Consider the following 6,721-nt stretch of genomic DNA (forward strand, 5'->3'; position numbering starts at 1 on the left):
AACTCCTGAAGCCCGGGCGCTTAGAACTGTGCTCTGCAACAAGAGAAGCCACCACAATGAGAAGCCCTCGCACCGCAAGGAAGAGTAGCTCCTGCTCGCCGAACGAGAGAAAGCCCACGTGCAGCAACGAAGACCCAGCGCAGCCAAAATAAATAAATAAATTTTAAAAATACCCTTTCGAATTAAAATAATAATAATAAAGAAGCAAATAGATACACAGAAGCTCAAGGCCAGTGAAAAGAGGAGGAAAGGAAAGGGAATGAAGGAAGAGTGTCAAAATACAGAAGGTAGTGTAAGTGCAGCTCAGAGGAAATCTGAAGTATCTGCTGATACTCAGTAGTCAGTCGGGAGACACTGATGGTTTCAGCGAGAGGAATTTCAGTAGAGCAGTGGTGGGGGAGGGGTGATGCAGAGCTGAGGAAAGAACAGGACAAGAAAGGGTGGAGAAGGCAGGCAGCTCTTCAAAAGGTGGAGGAAGGAGGTCAAAGGGGTACAGGATGAAGGGGAAATGTTTTAGAGACTGAGCATGTTTATAGCTGACGGGAAGTAGCTAACAAGGAAGCTGAAGATAGAAAGAAGAGGTGAAGTCCTGGATGCAGTGAGCGGGCATGAGGGCAAGAGCAAAGGTGGGGGGCACGTTTCATTCTCTAAGTCTATATGGAAGGCCATAAGGGTGGGAGCTGGAGGGGCCCAGGGACCACTGACAAGGGGGTTGATTCATCTCCAGCCCCCCTTGGACCAGTTAGGCAGCGGTTAGAGGGTTTGTGTTTCCAGGTGGATATAGTGAGTGTAGTGGTGAAGTCAGAGACAAGACAGCGCCCCATGTGGCTGGCGATGTCCACACACAGAGGACCAGTGGCCTCTTCTCCACTCTTCCTAGAAGCGGTAGCAGCCACCACGATTCCAAGTGGGCTGGTCAAACAGATGCAACAGGTGCCCTAACAGGGTGTCTTAATTACGAAATCAGTGTCCAATAAAGACCAAACGTTTGAGGAACGCCATCTCCATGGAAATGAGGAAGTAAATGCACCAAACAGCTCACACCTAAGGGAAAAAAGTCATACAGCACTCAGTGTCTTCAGTACAGGAAAGGTCTACAAGGAGATAAGGGGGTATATCTTATTTTTTAAAAAAGGCAGTCACAAAACAAGAACAAACAACAATAAAAAAAAACATATTGGGACCTCCCTGGCAGCTCAGTGGTTAAGACTCTGCGCTTCCACGGCAGGGGGTGCAGGTTCAACCCCTGGTTGGGGAAATAAGATCCCGCACGCTGAGTGGTGAGGCAAAAAAAAAAAGAAAAAAAAACATATCGGACAGAAACTATAATAATTGAGGTTTAGGGCTTCCCTGATAGCGCAGTGGTTAAGAATTCTCCTGCCAATGCAGGGGACACGGTTTCGAGCCCTGGTCTGGGAAGATGCCACATGCCGTGGAGCAACTAAGCTCGTGTGCCACAACTACTGAGCCTGCGCTCTAGAGCCCGTGAGACACAACTACTGAGCCCACATGCCACAACTACTGAAGCCCATGCACCTAGAGCCCATGCTCCACAACAAGAGAAGCCACCGCCATGAGAAGCCCACACACCGCAATGAAGAGCAGCCCCCGCTCGCCGCAACCAGAGAAAGCCCGTGCGCAGCAACGAAGACCCAACGCAGCCAAAAATAACTTAAATAAATAAATAAAATAATTGAGGTTTAAAAACAATAGAGTTGCCAGGGATTGGGGGGAAGGGAAGGATGGATAGGTAGAGCACAGGGGATTTTTAGGGCAGTGAAACCATTTTGAATGATACTATAATAGACAGATGTAATTATACAGTTGTGAAAACTCATGTACAACACCAAGAGTGAACCTCAATGTAACATGTGGGTGACAATGATGTGTCCACGTAGGTTCATTAGTTGTAACAAATGTTACCTTTGTGTGATCTCGGTAGTAGACAAGGTTAGACATATAGGGACAGGGTTATATGGGAACTCTGTTCTGCTCAGTTTTCCTGAGAACCTAAAACCGCTCTGAAAAATAAAGTCTGTTTTTTAAAAAATCAATAGAGGGACTTCCCTGGTGGTCCAGTGGTAAAGAATCCACCTTCCAATTCAGGGGACGCGGGTTCAACCCCTGGTCAGGGAACTAAGATCCGTGCCGTGGGGCAACCTAGCCTACGTGCCACAACTACTGAGCCCGCACGCCTCAACAAGAGAGCCCACATGCCACACACCACAGAGTCCACACGCTCTGGAGCCTGCACACAACAACTAAAGAAGAGAAAACCCGCACGCCACAACTACAGAAGCCCACACGTCGCAATGGAGGATCCCACATGCCGCAACGAAGACCCAACGCAGCCAAATACATAAATAAATATTTTTTAAAAATCAATAGATGGGCTGAATAAAATAGGCATAAAAAGTGAATTAATGCCCTAAATGCCTGAGCATAGGAATTCCCTCAGATTATTGCTCAAAAGCATAAAGAGATGAAAAATATGAAAGAAAAGAAACATCCATCTAATAGTGATTCTCAAGTGGGAGTGGCTTTCCCACCAGGGGACATTTGACAATGTGACAATGTTAGCCGTTGTAACTGAGGGTTGGCGCTTCCGGGATCTAGTGAGTAGAGGCCATGTATGCTGCCAACCACCCTACGATGCACTGGGTAGCCCAATTTGGGGCCAAATCTGGCCCCCAACGTCAAGAGTGCTGTGGTTGACAAACCCTGTTGTGGTTCCATATTTCCACTTGGTATCATTTCCTTCTGCCTGAGGACTTTGTTCAAGGTTTCTAGCAGGGCTAGTCTGCTGGTATGACTTTCAGCTTTTGTACATATGAGAAAAATCTTTATTTAGCCTTCATCTTTGATATCGTCCCTAGATATAGAATTCTAGCTTGAGTTTTTTCTTTCAATAAAGATTTTTCTCCACTGTTTTCTCGCTCACATTGTTTCCAACAAGAAATGTGCGATCACCCTTTATAAATTATGTGTCTTTATTTCTCGACTGCTTTTAATATTTTTGCTCTGTCACTGATTTTAAGCAACTTAGAATGTGATTTGATGTAATTCTCTTCATGTCATTGTGCTTTGAAGCTGGTATCCGTGAGTTTGTAGTGTTTATCAAGTTGGAAATTTGTCAGTAATTATATCTTCAAATAATTTTCTCTCTCCCCTGCTCCTTTGGGAAACTCTAATTACAAGTTGATTGGGCTGTATGAAGTTTTCCCACAGCTCACTGAAGTTCTGAGGGTTTTCTTCCCAGATCCCACTGTTTTTCCTTTTGTTTTTATAGTTGCTATGTCTTCAAGTTCACGAATCTTTTCTTCATCAGCATGTGATCTGTTGTTAAACCCATCCACCCAGTGTGCTTTTCACCACACATTTGTGTTTTTCTTCAGGAGGCTTATTTTGTGTCTTATATTTTCCATCTCTTTACTTAACATGAATTATCTTTTCTCTACCTTACGGCACTGTTTTAATGCTCTGGTCTCTAACATATTTGTCATTTCTGGGTCTGTTCTGACTGATTTTCTTCCCCTCTAGACATGGCTCTTGTTTTCTTGCCTCTTTGCATACATTGAAAATTTGTATTGATTACTAGGTATTGTCAGTTTTATCAATACCTTCTAGGGTGCTGGGTATATAGTTTAATTTAAAATTTAAATGAGATCCTTGTAGGTTTAATGCAGTTGTAAGAATGATACAGAGTCCCTCACCCAGTTTTCCACAATGGTAACACCTCCCCACACTATAGTAACCCACTCTGTAAGTCTTCGTCTTTGGGTGTATTAGACCATTTACATATAATCATTAAATGGTAATACATCTTAAATCTACCATTTTATGATTTGCTTTCTATCTGTTTCATCTGGTTCTCAACTCTGTTTCCTTTTGCTTGCCTTCCTGTGGGTAATTGAACATTTTTTAGTTTTCCATCTTAATTTCTCAATAATGTTTAAAAACAGATATAATTCACATACCATAAATTTCACTCTTAAAGTGTAAAACTTAGCATTCACAAGGTTATGCAACTACCACCATCTAATCCCACAACATTTTCATCACCCCAAAAAGAAACACTGTACTCGTTAGCATTCAGTCCCCTCTTCCTCACCACAACCGCTATCAACAAGCCACTTTCTATCTCTATAGACTTGCCTTTTCTGGGTGCTTCATACAAATGGAATCATACAGCACGTGGCCTTTTGTGTCTAGCTTCTTTCAGTCAGGAAAATGTTCTCAAGGTTTCAGTCCAGGTTGTAGCATGTATCAGTAATTCCTTTTTGCTGACGATTACTACTCCTTTGCCTGGCTACACCACATTCCGCTTTTCCATTCATCACTTGATGGGCATTTGGATTGTCTCCAGTTTTTGACTATTATAAAGGACGCCGCTCTGAGCATTCATGGACAGGTTTTCACGTGGAGATGTATTTTCAGGTCTCTTGCTTATATAATTAGGAGTGGAATTGCTGGGTGATATGGTAACTTTATATTTAACCTGAGGATTCCAATTTCTCAGCATCCTCAGCAACATTTGATGCCTGGTTGTTTTGATTTTAATTAAAAAAACTTTTTTTAAAAATTGTAGCCATCTTTGTGGGTGTGAAGTGATCTTGATTTGCATTTCGCTAATGACTAATCGTGATATTGCAATTTACAGTACATATAGTTCACCTTTGTCCCTGTTCCTAGTACACAGAGGAGATTAATCCAGTCCTGTTGCTACATCTTAGCCACAAGCACGAGCCCCCTCTGTCCTGTACTCCTCTGTCTGCAGACGGCTTTTGTCTCTGTTGTCCTCGTCTGCGTTCTGGGAGAATTAATCAAGTTTGTCTCCATGTCATTGCTCTGTTTTCCCAGGATCGGTCCTGCCTGTACTGTTGTGCATTTATTATTATGGTTATAGTTTCATTCTCTTGCCATTTCATCTTAGCCTGTAGTCTCCTTATGAATTTTTGATTCCAGGTCAAAGGTGCCATTTACTGCATTTTCCTAAACATGTGGACTTCTTTTCCCCTGCAAAAGTTTCTTTAAATCCTACACTTCATTCCCAGCGTCATGTTTATCCTGAGTCTGCTGGATACCGTTCCTTCTTTTTCTGCAGGATTTTCCGCGGAGCCGTTTACACAAGCTAAGCAAGCAGTTCAGACGTGGCGTCTGTCAGCTGAAGGGCAGGTGGTCTGCCGGCCCGTGTGGCCCGGGCCTGCCGGCGTGCCCCGTCTCCGGGCAGGGGCCTGTCCTGAGCAGGCCTGCCTCTGGTGGACTCATGGTCTTAAGCTCCTGCTACATCTACTCAGCGTTAGGTCATCACATCGTAAGAACCTACTCAGTTACTGCCGGATGACTGAGGTGAGGCCGTGGGCTCCAGATGCTGACCGACGCCCGGGACAGGCAGAAATACATGTGAGCCCGCGTGGACCACTTCCTTGGTGCTTCTGGAAGCCTGGGCGAGATGAGGACACTCCAGGAACTGCCCATCTGCCTGTGAGACAGGCTCCACGGGGGGCACCACCTGAACTGAATCCTGAAAGGAGCCCCAGGAGGGAAGCTCAGAGTCTGGGGAGAGTGGGCCTCACCACAAGGTGGGAAAGCACTGCTCTGAGGCCAGGGTCCCTGGCACAGTGGCTGGCAGGGTGGACAGGCCCAGTCACAGTGGGCTCCATGTGCCAGGCCAGGTGCTTCTTCTGGATACGTGGGAAGACATGGCACGGGACGGGCTGCTGTAGGAAGCCCTCTGGCAGCACGTGAGGCGGCCGCCCCACGTGTGCTTTGGTCTCGGCCGGCTGTGGCCGTGCCTTCCTCCGCTGCTGCTCTCCTGCAGAGACTGTGGTCCGTGTCACACCCGGTCACTGGCCTGGCGAGACACCAGCGACCACACTGGCTCCACAGTCACAGCACTCGCCCGGGACACAGGCTTTCTCTGCTCCGACTCTAACCTGAGGCTGAAACTGCTTCGGAACAGGTTGCAGCAAGGCTCTCTGTCCCCAGCGCTGCCCCCGGCTGTGGCTCCCAACTCCATCCTGGCTGCGGGAAGGGAGGACGCAGGTGAACAGGGGTACTGAGGGTGGAACAAATTTTTAAAAAGAGCTGTTTGGTAATGACTGGCTTAAGAGACAAAACAGTCTTTGGCCATCAAGCACCACGCATCTCCTGGGAACGATGCGTCGTGCGGAAGGTGAGGGCTGACACCGAGGCAGTGAGGATCCAGCACCAAAAAATACAATACAGACGAGTGAGTCCTGCCAGGCGGACAGGAGACCCAACAGGCCTCACTCGGGTACCAGAGCAGGGGGAGCATCCCTGGATGTGACCTGTGGGGGGCCACGCGAGGTGCCGGCCCACGCGCAGCCAGTGCTAACCCTCTCTCCGGGCCCCTGGCCCCGGCCCAGCATTTGTCCTGGACTGCAGTGCACGGGGCCTGTGCGTAGTCTCCCCTCCAGCGCCGGGAACTCTTGGGACGTGGATTATTTCTTCCAACTGGCCATAAGTTAAAAACCAAACCAAACCAAAAGGAACAGTGAATTTACTGGGAGGGCCCTGGCCCAGTGCATTTGGTAATGAAAGTGAATGAGACCTAAGATGGATATTTAAAAAGAGATTAGAATTCAGTTTATACAGCTTGACATGAATAAACAGACATTCTTAACAATGCAAGGTCCCCAAAGGCCTCTATCACGGAGTTTTTTGAAGAATTTTTTCAAACTACAATTCTTTCAATAAA

Source organism: Delphinus delphis, chromosome 7 (genome assembly GCF_949987515.2).
Source record: "Delphinus delphis chromosome 7, mDelDel1.2, whole genome shotgun sequence".
NCBI classification, from domain to species: Eukaryota; Metazoa; Chordata; class Mammalia; order Artiodactyla; family Delphinidae; genus Delphinus; species Delphinus delphis.